This window comes from Hylaeus anthracinus, unplaced genomic scaffold, assembly GCF_026225885.1.
Source record: "Hylaeus anthracinus isolate JK02 unplaced genomic scaffold, UHH_iyHylAnth1.0_haploid 27259, whole genome shotgun sequence".
In the NCBI taxonomy this organism is placed as follows: Eukaryota; Metazoa; Arthropoda; class Insecta; order Hymenoptera; family Colletidae; genus Hylaeus; species Hylaeus anthracinus.
The window spans coordinates 16,603-34,250 of record NW_026535071.1 but is presented as its reverse complement, the minus strand read 5'-3'; the positions used below and the strand labels follow the sequence as shown (position 1 = coordinate 34,250).

Genomic DNA, 17,648 nt, shown 5'->3' with positions numbered 1-17,648 from the left:
GTGCAAAATAAAATCTTCGCGAACGTGCCTACAAGAACTGAATCTAAATAGGAATTGAAACATATGCATGTATATGCGAAAAGTTTGTTCGTGTAAATATTGATAATGAAACATTTATTTGGAAACATGAAACTCATTTAATTTAGACAAATTTCTTTAATACACGTAAACAGTACGAATACTTATGAGACTGACTGCGCATCGCGGTAAACGAAGTGAACAAATGATGCATTCCAAGGCGTCCTAAAAAAAATCCACCTGAAATATCCAAATGAAATCATACCGCGGATCCAGAGACGCCACTAAACGCGGTGTAATCCGCGGGCCAAGTAAAAGCAATAAAATGGTTAGCGCAGAGAAACCGTGAGCGTGGAGGGATTTACGCGGAGAAAAGCAGAGAAACTGGTGTCCAGGTGGACGGAAAGTGAAAACGAAATAGCACGCGTCTCGTCGATAACACAATCCGCGTGTAACGCGTTAAGCGACGCGGACTGAACGAGCAAGCGGCCTCTAAACAAATTTTCAAAGCGCGAAAGGGAACTGAAACGGCGCGAGCGCGAGGGAAAGGGATTTTAAAGCGAATAGGCAACTATCGGGCTCAGCGTAGGGCAGAGCGTCGGTTAAAGGGTCAACGTCGCCCCCGCTGCAATTACTCTTTCGACTCGAAACGCCGACGGAAATCCGAATGAAAGTGACGCTCGTTGCTCTCCGGCGCGCGTTTTCAGCCCGCCGACGACCGGGACCACGTGTGCTTTTTTGTCAAACGTTGCGCTATTTGTTCGACACGGTGGACACAGCGGCGACGTAGCAAAACGGTTAACCGTTTTTCACTGAAAAATAAACGATCGAGATTGCTTGGTCTTTTCGATGCGGAATCGAATCAACGGGACTCTCTCTCTCTCTCTCTCTCTCTCTCTCTCTCTCTCTCTCTCTCTCTACTTCTCTCGTCAGCCCCGTCGTTTATTCGCTGAAAATAGAAGTCTCGGTGTACGGAAATGCGTCATAGAAAATGAAGGGGCCAATCGATGTAAACCTTCGCCCGAGCGAAATCTGTAATTTAATTTGCCGCGGCCGTCGGAGGCTTCGTTAAAGTTTCACCGTTTAGTGATCCCCGTTGGTTAAAGCAACGGCCCTTAAGAGGGCACTCGTGTTTGTCGCCTCGAAAATACCGATTTACATTTTTATTTTCGTCGTGCAGTCTTGATAACGCGCGAAATTATTCGCGGGAAATTGCTTCGCCTGCGTTCGACAAAATACTCGCGGGCCTTTTTATTAAAATACGGGAATTTGTTTGTGATAACTCTATTCTAAAATCGTTCAAAGACTAGGTGAGTTATTTGGTTGTACAAAAAGTTCGTGTCGATTTTTAAGAAAAATTCAATGGCACATTTGAAGTATGTACTTGAGAAAAGAAAGGGTTAACATTAAAAGTAAGTAAAGTTGGGTAATTATTTCTTCTCCTAAAATTTATTAATAAAATAAATATATGAAGTTTCAGTTTGAATTGATTCTTGTACGAATATTTATTACACTGATTCGTATTCGTACCCTCTATGTCTATTAAAGGAATTTGTCCAAATTAAATGATGAGTTCGATGTTTTCAAATAAATGTTGTTCGCCAAGCTTTCCACTTTTTAAGGGATGTACACATGTCATTTGTTTTACTAAAAATTGGCATGGACTTTCCAAATAAATATAATAAAAATAATCCTTTCTTTCACAACCACAATTCCCTATAGCATTCTTTGCTATATGAACATCAGGTTTTGTTGTAACGATAGCCTGCTCGTTCTTATAAACAAAGTACCTTCTCCTAACACGAGTGTCCCTTAACACGTTGAAAGGCCACGTCATTCATACACGAGTGACAGGATTTTTCACTAAAGAACTAAATAAATTAATTCTGAAGTTAAACAAAATAAATCTGCTCAGAATTTGTGAATTTGGAAAAGTCCCGAAAATAAGTACAAGTTTAAATTCAATAAAAATAAATTCCAATTAAATAAAAAGAGACTCGTATTATTCACAAGTATTATTTCCTTTGTCAACGTGTTAAAGTTCGAGCTACCAACGATCTCGTACGGATCACGCCTTCTATTACTTAGCTAAAAAAATGGATTTATCCTTACCTTGTGCGCTCTCAGAGTCTTGCCCTCGCAGGCCAGAGTGACGTCGCAGTACGCTTGCCGCTCCAGCAACTGTGAGAACATGGTCTGTAGGTTGCTGTGATGGTACTTCCATCGTAGACAATACTGTTGGGGGAACATGTTGGACGATGACGTCGCGGGAGGTGTCGTGGATGAACCGCCTCGTTGCTGAAGCATGCGCGAATCTGGTAGACCCACCGACTCTGGAACAGCCTGGACCCGTTGCTGTGGTTCACCGTGATCCCACCGCCACTGGAACATTAGTTCAACGTCAGGAGGATCGGGGGACCATAGTCGGCCGACGAAGGATCGCGGTTAAACGGGACAATTGGAAGACCGAGTCAGGACACAGGGCTTTGTTTCCTGCGATCAACGATCCACTTCGCAATGGGACCTCTGCGATCTTTGTCCTCCAATTGGGGGAGTCGTTAGCATTTAGAGATCCCCTCTAACACGATCTCACTTTTGAAACTGCTTTTCTACCCTGTAATACGTTGATTTTGGATAGTGAGGTACAGTAATGTCTCGTTAAACGCACAAGCTCGGGACTGACCTTGTGCAGTTATCGTACAGTTCGTGTATTCTTTGATGTTCGCCGACGTCCGACGAACGTAGAAAAGGACAGTGGATAAAGAAGAGGACGGAACGAAAACAACGAGGCATGTCGGTGAAACAATGTAATGCATCGGTGCACCTTTCTTATTATTAACTTTTATGCCGTAAAACTTTTATTTGAAATATTCTTTACATTTTTCTGATTAAGATGAGACCAAACACGACATAATTCGCAACGTATTTACTTGTAACGACTTATGTATCTAACAACTATGTATCGTATATCGTAGAACACTAACTAAAAAAAGATGAATGGTAAATATCGTCCGAATTATACCGTCTTTGGTCTCATTTTAATTAGAAAAATGTCAGGAGTATGATGGTAAAAGTTTTACAAAAAAAAAAAAAGTTAATGATAATAATAAAGTTTCATCGTTGAATTAGATTGTTTCACCGACATACCTCGTTGTTTCGCTCTGTCAAAGAATATATGAAACTCGGCGATCGAACTCTTAGTCTCTTCAAGAGGTATATATCAACCAATGATAGTACTATGATATGATAGATAAACTAATATATTTCGTCCGAGAGAAATATAGGAGAAAACATACACGAGGATGATAGAGAGCTCAGCGTGGGGTATCGACTAATTAGCGAGCCTGAAGAAAAAGATCTTGATACAAAATAGCCTTAATTGCTCGATACACACTGTAGAGTCGAGCGATACGTGACTCGAGTCGAATCGCTTGCAACCAGATTAGCATACCGACACTTTTCACATTCCCACGACGTCTGGACTAATCAATGATCGTTCGACTAAACAGCGCGGAAAATTACGTTTCAAAATTGCGACCGGTTCGTGGCTTTGGCAATTTGCGTTTCCTGTTAAGCTACTTTGTCCCAATAATTTCAGGGAAAACTGAAAGGAGTGGAAGTTAGGTTTCGAAAGCATTGCGAGGATAAATTGCTGCCTTGAATATCGAATTCGTATTTTATATGAGTGTGACCCACCGGTGGTACATACTTATATGTCCCAGCGGGTGGCGTGCATCACCGGTGATTCGCGCTCGCGTGGCTATCAAATGGCGTGTACCATCGCGCCGCCTCATGGCGAGAAACACGAATCACAGCACCGGCGTGAACGTGTTAAAGTAGAATTCACTAGATCGATAAAATTCACTAGATTCTGTTGGTAACGTGGATAAATCGTAATAAATCGATAAGTCCTTCGATTGGGGTACTTCATTGACGAGTACTTTACATTACTGATAAAATACTTTATGTTCAAAAAATGAAGCTCAACGAAGAATCTCTTTTGTTACAAAGAAATTAACTGGTAAATAGAATGACAAACATATTTATTTTGAGAGTGACTCAAGTCCATTTATAGCCATCGAAAAGGAAAAGTTGTGTCTTTTTACGCACCTACGCGAGAATCAAGCACGTTAATACAAGTTCGAGGTAAAAGTATTGCTCTAAATGATGTCTTACAGATATCGGTGGATGGGAGGCCACTCGTTAGGCTCGTTCCCGAAGTCAAACCGACCCGGGCCTCTATCAATCGGACGAATGTTTCCACGCCGAAAGTGCACGAAGCATTTACGCTTGCATCAGTTCGGATGTGCGCGTCGATCGTGATTTCCCTTTGCGTTGCCGCGCCTCACTCTCCCTGAAACACACGACACCAGTTGGTCAATGAAAGTGTCTGGCAAAATCCAACAATCACACTTGAATTCGCCAGTTATTATACGATAATTATTTCGTTCGTTATTTTGTTGATTACTTACGTTGGATTTTTGTAATAAACCAAATGGAAATTATGTACAAGGTACACGATTCAAATAAAGATGCTTTTGAACTGGTTAGAAGTGCAACTAATTCAACACCTGGCCCAAACGAGTAGACACTTGTAAATTTCTAACGTGAGAACTACACCGCGAGAAAAGTCTCAATTTAAATATTTGAATTCGCCAATTTATAATATGATAATTATTTTATTCCCTACGTTGGATTTTCGTAATAAAATAAATGGAAACTATGTACAAGGTATACAATTCAAATAAAGATGCTTTTTAACTGGTTAGAAGTGCAACTAATTCAACACCTGGCCCAAACGAGTAGATGCTTGTTTTCTAACGCGAGAATCTACGCCATGAGAAAAGTCCCAATTTAAATAAACGAATGCACATGCTTCCAAGTATATCCCATAAAATTTGAATTGAGAAATATTACAAAATAACCTCGTCATATTTTTTATAACACGAACTTACATTGCACAGTTTCCACGTAAGAAATTTCTCTAAATCGACTTGTTTTGGGAATGCTGTAATTATGCTTGAATTTTGATCCTTTCACTAATTTCTATGGGGTGTACGGTTTATATTTGACTGAAGCGATTCCGACTTCTGGAAAATCGCTGTCCGGAAACAAAGCGAGGTATTTAATTTGCAACTCCGTGGACGGAACCGGCCGACCACTTTTACGTGGCAATTCGCTTCGATGCTTACTCGCCTATGACTCGACGTTGGACGGTTAAGTATAGACGTCGGAAAGGAAATAAGAAATTCCGCAGGCGGAGAAGTGTGACGCGAACAGTTGCTCCCTACCGTGTCAACGATCGTTTGTCTCGGGGAACAACGATGAAAGCTGGTAATTACTATTAAATCGACGACTCCCCTCTGTCCGTATGCTGGTTATCGATCGTGCCCCGGTGTTTGCTATTCCGTTTCTCCTTTCTTGTGGAAAAGAAAAACATTGGAAAGAAAGAAAGCTACCGAGACGTCTAACGGACAGTTGAATCTCCGCGCTAAGAAAGGAACGGAAGGCACTCGTTTAAGGGAGTATCCTGAATTAGGAGGTCTAAAAAAAGCGGTTTCTCATGAATTTGTTTAGGATGGAAAAAAATAATTAAATTTATCGAACTATTTATCCTATTTTCATACGTATCTGAGTAGTCTGTACAAAATTTTTTCAACAAGAAATATTCAAATTTAGTCGACTGTGACGAACATTTGTAGAGCACCTCACAATTAAACCCTCCTATCGGCGGGAAAGATGCAGGTCGTAATTTTGGTTTGACACAAAAAAAAAAAAAAAAACGAAGAGAAATTTTCATTTTCATACATTTTTCTTCTATGCGAACTAAGAAAATTGAAACAAACAAAATTTTAAACAACTTTTTTATCAAGTTAAAGTGATTTTTTTCACCCCAGGAACTCGTTCTTTTCTTCAAACTTGCAGTAATTTCACATTTCACCGTTTTGCGGGTTTTTCTTGGTTCACATAGAAGAAAAATGCATGAAAATGAAAATTTCTTTTGGTTTTGTTTTGTGTCAAACCAAAATTACGACCTGCATCTTTCCCGCCGATAGGAGGTTTTAACTGTAAGCTGATCTACGAATTTGCGTTACAGTCGACTAAATTTGAATATTTCTTGTTGAAAAAAGTTGTACAGACTACTCAAATATGTATGAAAATAGGATAAAAAGTTTGATAGAATTAATTATTTTTTTCCATCCTACAAAAATTCACGAAAAACCGCTTTTTTTTAGATCTCCTAATTCGGGATACCCCCTTAAACGCGTCTGGGTTAGGTCGGGGCCCTTTGATCAACTTATTTTCACTCCTTTCTTGGTGCTTGAAACACCTTTCTTAAAAGGCAGTTACCGTGTTGTCTTCTCGAAGAATACTCGATTTTTGATGAACTTACAAAAATACAATTTGTTAATTATTTTTCTGTGTTGGAATTCTTTCATCGAGAGTTTTAAAGTTCACCGAATCTAATTTCATCCAAGTGCCCTCTTTCCGTTATTCGCAGACTCGTTGCAATAAGTCACTTATTGACCTGATTAAGGCGTCTATAATTAAATTAAGTCATTCGTGGCCCACTCGAATCGACTACATAACCGAAGAAAGCGAGTTAAATAAATAATGCGAAAAAAGGGTCAAGACCTGAGAGATTCTCCTAGAGTTAAAATAGAAAGCAGAACTCGAAAGCAAGAAAACGGAAAAGTCGGCGTCCAAACCCGAAGCTTTTCAGAGGTTGCCAATGGACAGAATCCGGAGCAAACTATCCTAACAACTTGGGAGAAAAGAAAGTTCCCGGGCGAACTCGCAGAAAAGAAGTTCCTCCGGTTGCATTATCTGGAAACGATTATCGCGAACCGCTTGTATCTATTAGCATAATTATCGGCACCGACTTCGCAAAACCGAGAAAGTCAAATATCGACATTTAGCTTTCATCGCTTGATAAAGCTCTCGTTACGGTTCGATTGGAAAGCTGATTTGGCGAATCTAGTGACATCCAGTTAGCGACTGTTACCCTCCTAATGAAGGGCGACACGGTATCAGAACCTTGTTTACCACGTAAATCTTACCACGTAAATCTTACCACGTAAGTTACTTGACTGTTCATTCTATCCCGGATAAGAACAGAAACGCTCTTCGGTGGCAACGAAAGGTGTTCAGGTGTTAGTGTTTAATTTGTTTAAGGAGAGACAATATCATAAATAATACCCTCTGTGTCTATTATAAGAAGTCTTTAATAAGAAGTATGGCGAAAATAAATAATAAGTTTTATATTATTTTATATTTTATAAATGAATTTTTCATTATAAATATGTATATGAATAAGCTTGTACATGTATCAATTATCTTCATATAAATTTAAATAATAATTTTTATATCACCAAATTAATTTTTCATTATACATATGTATATAAAGCTTATACATATATAAATTTATATCTTTGTATAAATGTATACATGTATAAATTATCTTCATATGAACGTGTACATGTATAAGGTTATTCATATACATGTGTAACAAATTCATTTGGTAATATCAAAACTATTATTTGATTTTGTGAAACTTCTTTTATATATATATATCTTTTTGTATATACCAACATGTTTATACAAGGATACACTTGGAAACATCAAATCTACCATTTAATTTGAACAAGTTTCTTCATATAGACATGGAGGGTACGAGTAATTATGAGATTGAATGTATGTGTTTGTGAGTAGAAGAGTCCTACAGACTTTCTTTTAAAGATGAATATTATTAATGGGCGCCTTGGATAGTCACATTTAGAGCATCCACGCTCTTTTAAAAACAACGATAGATTGTAAATTTATTTAGGAATCTCTAAACACGCGCATAAATATCGATTGAATAATTTCAGACAGTAAAAAATTGGTACAGATTTGGAATGAATAGTAGTTGGGATATTTTTTGAGATTCTTCTTGCGTTTCGAGTTTAACGGGTTCTTTGACGGGGATCGCGTGTAATATCTAGGGTATAGAGGAGTTTAGGCTGCACGTTCCACTGCGGTTTTAAAATTCCCCTCAGGCTAGAGGAGCCTCCTCGGTGCTCGTCGGTGGATCGTGGGAATCAATAAATTCCGCGTATCGGAAAACGCTGAGAGTACAATACGCGAATAACCGACAAGGCGCGAATTCACGCGAAATTACGATCCCATCCCCTCCTCCCTTCCGCCATCTTCCCAATTTCGTCCTCCCGCCTTCGTCCTTGTCAATCCCGTCACCTTCCCTCTGTCAAATTCTTCCCCGACGCCATCTTTATTTTCACTTCCTCCAATCTTCTACCATTCGTTCTCACCACTCGTCCATCGGTAAAAAGAGGATAAAAAAAATTGCGCTTTATTTTAACGAAAAGTGTCGACGTTTGGAAGGGTGAGTAGAAGGCAAAGTTCATCCAACATTTCGTTTATAGTAAAATAGTCTTTTTTAACACGCTCGCTGCCGGACTAAAACTCCTGAAAATTTCAAAAGAGAAAGTTGTCACCAAGAATTTTGTCTCGAGACTATTGAAGATTAGATACAATTTATCAATTGTTCTATTATTTACTTTTTAACCTCACTGAATTCATTGCAGACTTATTTTTGCTAGCGTCCGACCTTCGAAATTAATTCGAATAGCTTCCTAATGAGAAGCTGCTGTTATCCATTTCTGGGTGACGTGGCAACCAACGTGTTAAATGTTGTGAATTCTACTCGGTAAAAAAATTCCAAGGAAATCAATAGCGAACCAGGTTCTAATCCTCATTTTTATTTTCAGTATTATTCCCCTAATACATCCCTAAATTTCAGACACCCCCAAAACTGATCATCATTTTTTAAATTAGGAATAATTGGTCATATAATAATAATTGGTCATATAATAATAATTGCTCACGAATTATGATCTTCTGGTCAATTTTCTTTAGTAAATATTTGTTATAACTAGACTGCGGATCTTTATGCAAAATAAAATCTTTGCGAACGTGCCTAAAAAAATCGAACCTAAATAGCACATTTAAATTTCTTATAAATCCATAAAGATCAGTCTAGTTATAACGAAATTAATAATCGACTAATAACAGTAAATAAAGCTTTTACAACATTCATACCGTCAAAAACATTAATTTAATTTTTATTATATTCTTCAAATACATCTCCTATTTCTGTAAATTTAATTAGAGAAATATTTCAAATAATAATGCAGCAGATCACCTACACAGAAAGAATCACGTAACAACCTCAATGCTCTCAAAGATCTAACGACGTAACATCTAAAGAGATGTAACATCTCTGAGATGAGCTCGATAAAAACGCGTCCACGATGCTCCACGCGTTTTAGTATCCTAAACGAGGACTACTTCACCCCTGCGAGTCTCTCGCTCCCGTCTGCGGGCCATTCCCCGTCGAAGAAATGTCGATGGAGCGTCAAAAGGTCGTACTCTAGGAAGTAACCGGATGTCGAGAGAGTTTTTGTCGCACCCTGAGGGTAGCACGGTATTTAGGTCTCGGTGCACGCGAGAACCACGTAAGTTTCAGCGCGTGCGCAACGGAGAAAGAGACTCGTTCGGGTAGCCTAGATTCACCGAGATACTTTCTATTGTGTTTACGGATCGGATTAGAGTACCTTTCGCCTCGGCGAATATGCCCGGGCTCCTCGGGACACGGAGGAGAGCCGCGACGCGTTGACCTTTTGGAAATCCGGATCGAATTGGGAAATCGGGTTAACCCCGCGACCAACCGTGTTCGATCCGACCTTAGATACCACGCAGACTGCCACGAACAGCGCGATTGCCCTCGGCGCTAATTATCCCCCGACATGGGCTCAATTAAAACTGGATCCGATGTCGTCATCGCTAAGGGTTGGCTACCGCGACGTCTGCGAACGCGGCGCCGTCTTTGACATTTTTTTCGGCGAGAACCACGCGACCGATCGCAACGAAACTTTTCGTGTTTGTTTATGTACCTGGAGAGACCTCGCGTGAATTTTTTAGCGAAGCATGGTTGGCCAATGCGAGAGTTATTAATATTTTTGTAACCGATTGGAATCGAGAGCGAGCTTGCTCACGGGGTCGAAAAATGAACGAAGTTCATTTTTTTTTTAAATTAAAATTACACGATAGATTTAAACGAAACTTTCTGTGTTCGTTAATATACTTCTAAAGGTGTTACATAAATTTTCACGTGCACTTCGTTTCGACGATGCGCGAGTAATTAACGTTTAATTAAATTTGACTTGGTCGTTGTGGATTTCGTCCGTTTTGTTAAATCGCGGAGTTATCGATAACCGCGCAAGGGTTGATCTTCCCCGACCTCTAGTTTTTTCCCTTTCCCGGGGGCAAAGGGCACGGGGCGGTGGAAAGGAAAGGTCGTTTTTATCGGAAATCTCCCACCGGGATATCTCTACTCGGCGCATAGTTCAGCAGTTTGCTTCGGATAGCTTCTCTCTCCGCCACCCCCTCTTCTTCTTCTCTCTTTTTTTTTCTCGATCGAAAAACGTAATTCCCGCGAACTTGCCCGAATTACTCGTAGTTGTTCCGCGGCAGTTAATTGCAGTCTTGGAAGTTCCACGGCTTCCCGTCCGGCGAAGTTTCGACTCGGAACGATTGTCGTTTCGGGCCCGGGGGCTCTACCGAAAGTATCCGCGGAGTTATTTTCAATTGTTGCGCGGAAAGTACCGGCCAGTTTCTTTTCCTCTTCGCCCCAAATTCAAATCCACCGCACCTTTGTCCGGCGTTTAAGGTTAATTAAACCACCGCCCCGTCGTTCCTGTCGACCGTCGAGCCATTGTTTCAACTTTTCCGAGCCTCTTTCCCCGCCCTTCGCTGTTTCGAGATCGAAAGTTCTCCCGGCAGCGAGAGAGAGAGAGAGAGAGAGAGAGAGAGAGAGAGAGAGAGAGAGAGAAAGGAAAAGAGAGAAAGGAAGAGAGAGAAAGGAATAGAGAGAGAAAGAGAGGAGGAATGTAAAGTTGTCGAACAAGGTTTGTAAATTTCGACGTAACTTTTCCCCATCGTTACCAAAGAAGTTACGCTTTACTTTCGATTTATCCCGCACAGAGAAGGAGGGAGGGAGAGAAAGGCACAAAAGAAACAACAAATCTGGAAATAATCGAAGAGATTTATCGTGTCGCGTAATTGGACGAGTTCGATAACGCTGCGCGAAATTGGAGGGAAAAGCATCGATGCCCGAGGAAACTTCGACTGTTCGAAAATCGGCTTAAAGGGAACTTTGGAATTAATACGCTGTTGACTTTAACTCGCTCGCTGGGAAGAAATTGAAAAGAAAAGCGACTTTGTGCTCGTCTCTCGATCCTTTCTTTATTAATTCACCAGCGCGAGCGGTTTTAGAGGCACGGATAATTAAAACTCGAGCTTCTCCTCATTTTTTAATTCGAGCTTTTCAGGATTAATCGTACCTGCGAGGGGGCGGTCTCCCTACCTGTTCTGCGTTCGGTGCTCGATGGAATCGATAGCGTAGCGAAATTGTTCCCCCCTCGCAATTAGAATCGGGACTATTTCAATATTATTATTCGAGTACTGGAATAGCTAGGTATTGGAACCCAGCGCGAATTTTCAACTGTCGTTCAACTTCTGTATGAAATAATTTATGTGAAGATACAGTCAGAAATATTCGCAACTTCTATGTCTATTAACACGTTGATCGCCACGTCATGGGTGACAGATTTTGTTCACTAAGTAATGAAATTTACTTTCGAAGATGAGATGTTAAAGAAAATAAATCTCCACAGGATTCGTAAATTTGGCAACATTGCAAAAATAGATACTAGTTCAACGAAAATAATTTTCAGTTATATAAAAACAAAGTATTAGACTTGTATAAATTTTCACGAATTGTTTGACAGTCAACGTGTTAAAGAAATCTGCCTGAATTTAATAATAGGTTTGCAATTAGAAACACGCTTTGATATTGTAGGAGTCTAAACGAAAAATAAGGAACGGTGACTCGAACCCACGATCCTCGGATCCACGGTCGATCGCTTTTGTGTCGTTTGACTCCTTATTCTTGGGAAGCGCGAGTACTACAATATCTTCAAATAAATGTTTCGCTATAAATATGTACATGAATAAACTTTCCACTTGCCATGTATTAATAATAAAATATTTATGTAGTATTTGGGATGATCGAATAAATTAGACGCGTGGGAAATAGTAAATAGGATGTATTCGAGAATATAAAATTGAAAAAGTACAAGAAGAAAAAGATAAAGAACTCTCGCCGATTGCATAGAAACAAACTAGAAAGCGACACACCTCGCGAGCCGTCCGAAGAATGTTCAAACACATCGATCATTCAATCAATGCGTCCACCGAACGAAACATAACCTCCCTTCGTTTATTTGATCAAATAATTTTTGCAAAAAAAATATAACCGACTTCGAAAAAATATTAAAACTACACTAAAACGTATGAAATAATTTCTAGTTAATTGATATGAATACTTTCAGTTCTAGATACAATTGCTTAAAAGTATGAAATAATTTCTATTTCCTTTATATTTATTAAATCGTGTTAAATCACCTTTCCCTAGGTTTCCTCCTCCTTTTCGAAGTCTAGATTAAAAAATATCAAACCTATCACTTTAGACAGATTTCTTTAACAGAAGGTACGAATATTTATGGGACTGACTGTATATATAAACAATGATGGAAAATTTCAAAATAATATCTTGGATAGTTCGTATAAAATTCCAAAGCGTTCTGTTATAGAAGCTACGAACTTCTTTACTTCACAGCGAAGAAATAAGAATGTAAGTACGAATTGTTTTCATTCGTCACCTACTATTCGAATAAAGCGTTGGCCACGTTTGTTTCAGATTCATTTAGACTCTTCCGATCGTCCCTGGCTGTTACGAGAAAGATCTTCCTCCATGTGCAATGATAGTCGGCCATAACGGTTCCGCGGTCGCGAGTTGCTCATGCCGCCTGCGAAGCGGCCCGTTTATTTTCTCGAAACGAAGAAACGAGTCTTCCGCCATGGGAAGCTGCACCATAAACGATCTGGGTTTACGTTCCACTTACGCGGCTCGCGAATGTACTTTTCGGAGTATGGTGCTTCCAGAGGGAAGCTTCTCGAAGAAGACGAAATTAAGAGGGTGGACAAAAATCCTTTGATAAAAGAGGGAATAGATACTAGAAAATTGAAATAAGCTATTCAAAGTAAGCATACGCCGTTCCGGTGCTAAGTTGAGCTATGTGTGACATGTAAGACGTATACAGGGTGTCTTGTTACAGCAAGATATCTCTATAGTTATTAAAATTCTGTAGCTACAAAAGCTGCTTGGTAGAACGAGCTAATAGAGATCTGCAGGTCAATCTAATTTTTTTTAATAGAATAGATATATGTTTTCCTTCAGAAAGTAATAGCAGGCACTGAGACAAATTCAAAGAGAGCATTCATTGACCTCCGGATCTCCACTAGTACTCCACCCACAACAAAACAATTATTACTACATGATGTAGCCCGTTCTACCAAACAATTTTTGTAGGAACAGATTTTTAATCACTACAACATCTTTCGAGATATCCTGCTGTACTCACTTAAACAAGACACCCTGTATACATATAAGAGATAACAAAGTATGTCACTGTATTGCAACTACATGTAACGGAAGATCTTTGTTTCCCATAAAAATGAAGAAGTTAGTCCTCGATAATAAACGAAAACTGCAAAATTGAATATCTCATTCCACAGTTCAACCCTTTACATATTTACTGACTTTCTCAAAAATTTCAAAAATCTAGGCGTCCATCTTGGTTTTGTATCATCTTTTAGAGTTGTCTCTAACAAGCTTCCAAAAGAAAAATACCATGTAACAATTAAAAACGACCTTCATACATGTGTACTTGAAAGTCATAATAGTTTTCAAACCATTTAATTAATACAGTGCCACGAGAAAATTGACTGGACTCGTAAAACCCGCCAGTAAATAAAGAATTAAGCACTGTTTTATATCCACCAGGAGTGAAAAGTTTATCTTTTATTTCTATTATTATAAATCTTAATTTTTTAAAGAATTTCTCCTATTCTTTGCTATCCGAGCCTTTGAGTAATGGAATGTTCGAATCGAGGCAAACGACGGAATCTCCTAGGGACTTTTTCCATCGAAAGCGAGAGGGTCGCGCGCGTCGAGTGGTCGCGATAGTCGCTTTATCACAGCACCGAGATAAAGCTTGTTGCATGCTGCGCGGAGCCCCCCCTCCTCTCTCTCTCTCTCTCTCTCACTCTCTCTCTCTCATGCACACGAGGGGGCGTATTCGCCGCTCTCTTTGCCTCGTGCACGCACGTGCTACGTCACACTGGCCTCTACCGTTTCATGGAGACGAAACCAGAGGAAAAAACAGAGACGCGCTATTGTTCTTCTCTCTGGTGCTTCGATAGCTCCGTACTCCACGTTGCAACGCGAAATCGGTCGACCATGAACGCGTTTGGTATCGTTCTCAGCGCGAGAACCGCGACTTTTCCAGGGGAAATTAGCTCACTTTCAAGACGAAGAAATTCAAAGTTGTATGCGACTTTTATTTTAACACTTTATTTACCGGGAGCCTATTTATAGGCTTTTTAATTGCAGTATTTAGTTATTGGAATTTATTTACTGTGTCGATGGTCGTCTAGTTACAATGATCAGTGTTTGGAAACGGACTTGACTTTCAATGTACCCAGTAACAGTATGGAGAAATTATTGTCAGCCTAAATTGGCATATGCTACTGTAGAACGTTCTTGTTTAAATTAACACGTTGATCGCCACGTCACCCATATATGGGTGACAGTGCTTTTCACTGAAAAACAAAAACTATTAATTCTGAAAGTTAAGTGTCATAGAAAATGAATTTAAATGAAATGCTTGAATTTTGATGAAATTGCAAAACTAAATACCAAAATAAAGGTTTCATTACGCAGTTTTCAAAAGTCTGTAAACAAAATTAAATCGCGGTAGAAATTTTCTGGCTAGTATTAGTCTGGCCGTGAACGTGTTAAAGACTGTTTCTAAATAGCCCGGTAGATAAAGTGTTAATAGCAACAGAACAATAAACCAAATAAATTGAACATAATCCCCGTGTTTCTAATTGTTTTCTTTTATTATTTGACCTACTATGCCTCGCAGAGTTAAAGCAACCTTGCAACGATGCGTTAAACAGTTTTGTTGAAATTCATGTTTGGAACGAGGCTGGCTAGAATGTCTATTAGAAAAATTCTTCGATAAATGCGTGCCTACCCTGTAGTGTAAACACGTACAAGGTACGAAAATGTTCCAGGAAAAATACGCATACGGTAATCTTTCAATTTACTAAATCCTCGGAATTTCGTAACGAGAGTTGAGTTTGTTCCGACTACGCAAACGTTAAGTTTCATAAGAATGATATTGAACTTTTAAAACTTCATTTTACTCGAATAATAGGCGAACAAATCTAAGCCATAGACCATTCGTTAAACTTAAGGTAAACTTCGCTTAGGCGAAGTTTTACCTGTGTATACTTCACTCGCCAATTTTAATTTTGATTCACCGATCGAATTGTATTCATCGCGAATATTTATTCGTTAAGTACTTATTCGTTCTTTCGATCGATTTAAAATTCGTACGTAAGGATTAGCGTAATTGCCCGAGAGGAACAAGATTAGCCCGATTCGGTGGGCGGCATCGATCGAGGGAACAAGGTTCCAGGCACAACAAGTGGCGAAACGTCGAACCCGTCGTTGGAAAACAAACGCCCGCGTGGAAATTGAAAATCACCGATTTCCCAGTCGCGCTGGCCACTGGTATCGAGCCCGTTCGAGTGCTGGCGACAGTGTTTACAGCTAGATCTACGTGCACGGAATTTGTACCTCGGTGTTTGGGAACTCGGCGACGATTTCCATTGGCCGATTCCGCGGAATCGATTCGAAAGCGTCGCGCCTGAAAAATATTTGTCGCGCAGGAATATTTGAGCAATGTTAATCGCAAATATTTGAACACCGACGCGCAACTTGGACAATTGCGCCGGGGCTCGCTGTCGTCCAAAAAATGGCGAAAGACGGTGGCTTACACCGCAGAATTCGATTTAGTGTTTCGAGGGAAATTCGCGACGGGGAAATTATAATGGCGAAACGAGGAAATTGATCAAATCGCGTTTAAACCTTGTGAAACTAGTAAAATATATACAGGATGCATTGGTGGTACAAGCGAGTGAAAGGTGATTCTACGTGAATAATTGAATCAAAAATGTAGAGCAGAATTTATTCGAAAATAAAGCGTTGTATGAACAAATTTTATTCTACATTTTTGATTCAAGTTTTTATATACATAGAATCATCCCTTACTCGTTTGTACCACCAGGCACTCTACGTATCTTTAGATGTCTTTACATCTACATGTCTTTAGAGAAATTAAAATTAAGACTCACAGGAACATGTATTAAGAAAAATGAACGTCATTTGCGCCGAGGCAAATTTCCCCTTCTTATCTGCCTACACCTTTGGATTACGACCAAGCCCGGTTTAATACAAGTAATTTCTAAAAGAGAAACGAATAGAATTCAAATAGAATTTTTGTATACAATTATTAAACTGGTTAAAAAAATAATTATCAAGGGATGCTAAAGATTGCTCCTATTTTTCAACACTGAGTTACAGTTAATATTAATAATATCGTTTAAAAAAATTCATAACGTGGATTGAACCGTGTATAATCCTTTAGTCGATCGAAACAGCGTACAGAGAAGACATTGACCGACATCGTCGCGTTATGGATCTCCCGTAGACTGAGAAAAGCGTGCTGGAACGGTCAAGGCACGCCAATTTCGCGTAAAAACCCTTCGCCAATCTCAGTTACCCCGGCATCATATATATTTTTTCTTTTTTTACCTAGCAAAACTCCTTTCGAGGCATCGTGGCTTTAAAATCTCGCGTAAAACACGCGCCAGCGCGCACGGCCCATCGGGGAAAGTAAATTCTGGAAATTACCTGTTACGTAAAAACGAAATTTCCAGCGCGGTGGTCGTAAACCTTCGAGGAGGGGTAAAAAAAAAAAGAAAGAAGAAAAAAAAGAAAGAAGAAAAAAAAAGAAACAGCAGGGGAGAAAAAAGAAAAACGCGCCAGATAAATTTGCAAAGGGAGCTTTTTGCTTTATTACGCGATATTTCTCGCAGCCTAGCTGCCAGGAGCGGCTCGAAAGCGTAAAGCTCCGACAAAAAGGGGCTAGTAGGGGGAGTGGAAAAAAAACGCGATTTCGTCTTTTCGAAAAAAAATGGGTGTAAACTCCAACGAGCCCACCCCCTTCAGTCGGTTTCTCTCTATTTTTCCCTACTTCTTCCTTTTTTCTTTCCTTTCTTTCTTTCTTTTTTTTCTTTTTTTTTCTTTTTTCTTTTTTTATCTCCATTGTAGTCTCGTGCGCCGAGCGTGAACATCAAAGAGGAGTATAATTACGCGCGCGTTGTCGGTTCCACGCTTGCCAATTGCGCGTCCCGACGCGCCGGAAATCGCTCGAGCTCGTGATCGCGTTGGAATTAGGGAAAAAAGCGCTGAGAATGTCGGAAGGCAGCTTTTTAACGTCGAGGCGAAAAGATTTGGTCGCTCAAGGTCACTTTCCACCCACTAGTAAACAGCAGCCAGTTTAAATCGTTCCTCGGGTGCTTGGACAATTTTTGGA

The 17,648-nt window shown here is 39.7% G+C and overlaps 1 long non-coding RNA gene across 3 annotated transcripts in view; it reads right to left on the bottom strand.

The window, feature by feature from the left end:
• Nucleotides 1-264: 264 nt before the first annotated feature.
• Nucleotides 265-17,648, bottom strand: part of LOC128893212 (uncharacterized) — a 31,063-nt gene continuing 13,679 nt past the window's right edge. The window contains exons 3-6 of one of the 3 annotated variants that reach the window (XR_008461275.1): nt 4,195-4,372; nt 2,131-2,400; nt 940-967; nt 265-905 (exon numbers count right to left, since the gene is read on the bottom strand). This is a non-coding gene — a long non-coding RNA (uncharacterized LOC128893212). Of the gene's footprint in view, nt 906-939; nt 968-1,981; nt 2,401-4,194; nt 4,373-17,648 lie in introns of those variants that run through there. The other 2 variants (XR_008461274.1, XR_008461276.1) reach the window with 2 other exon arrangements.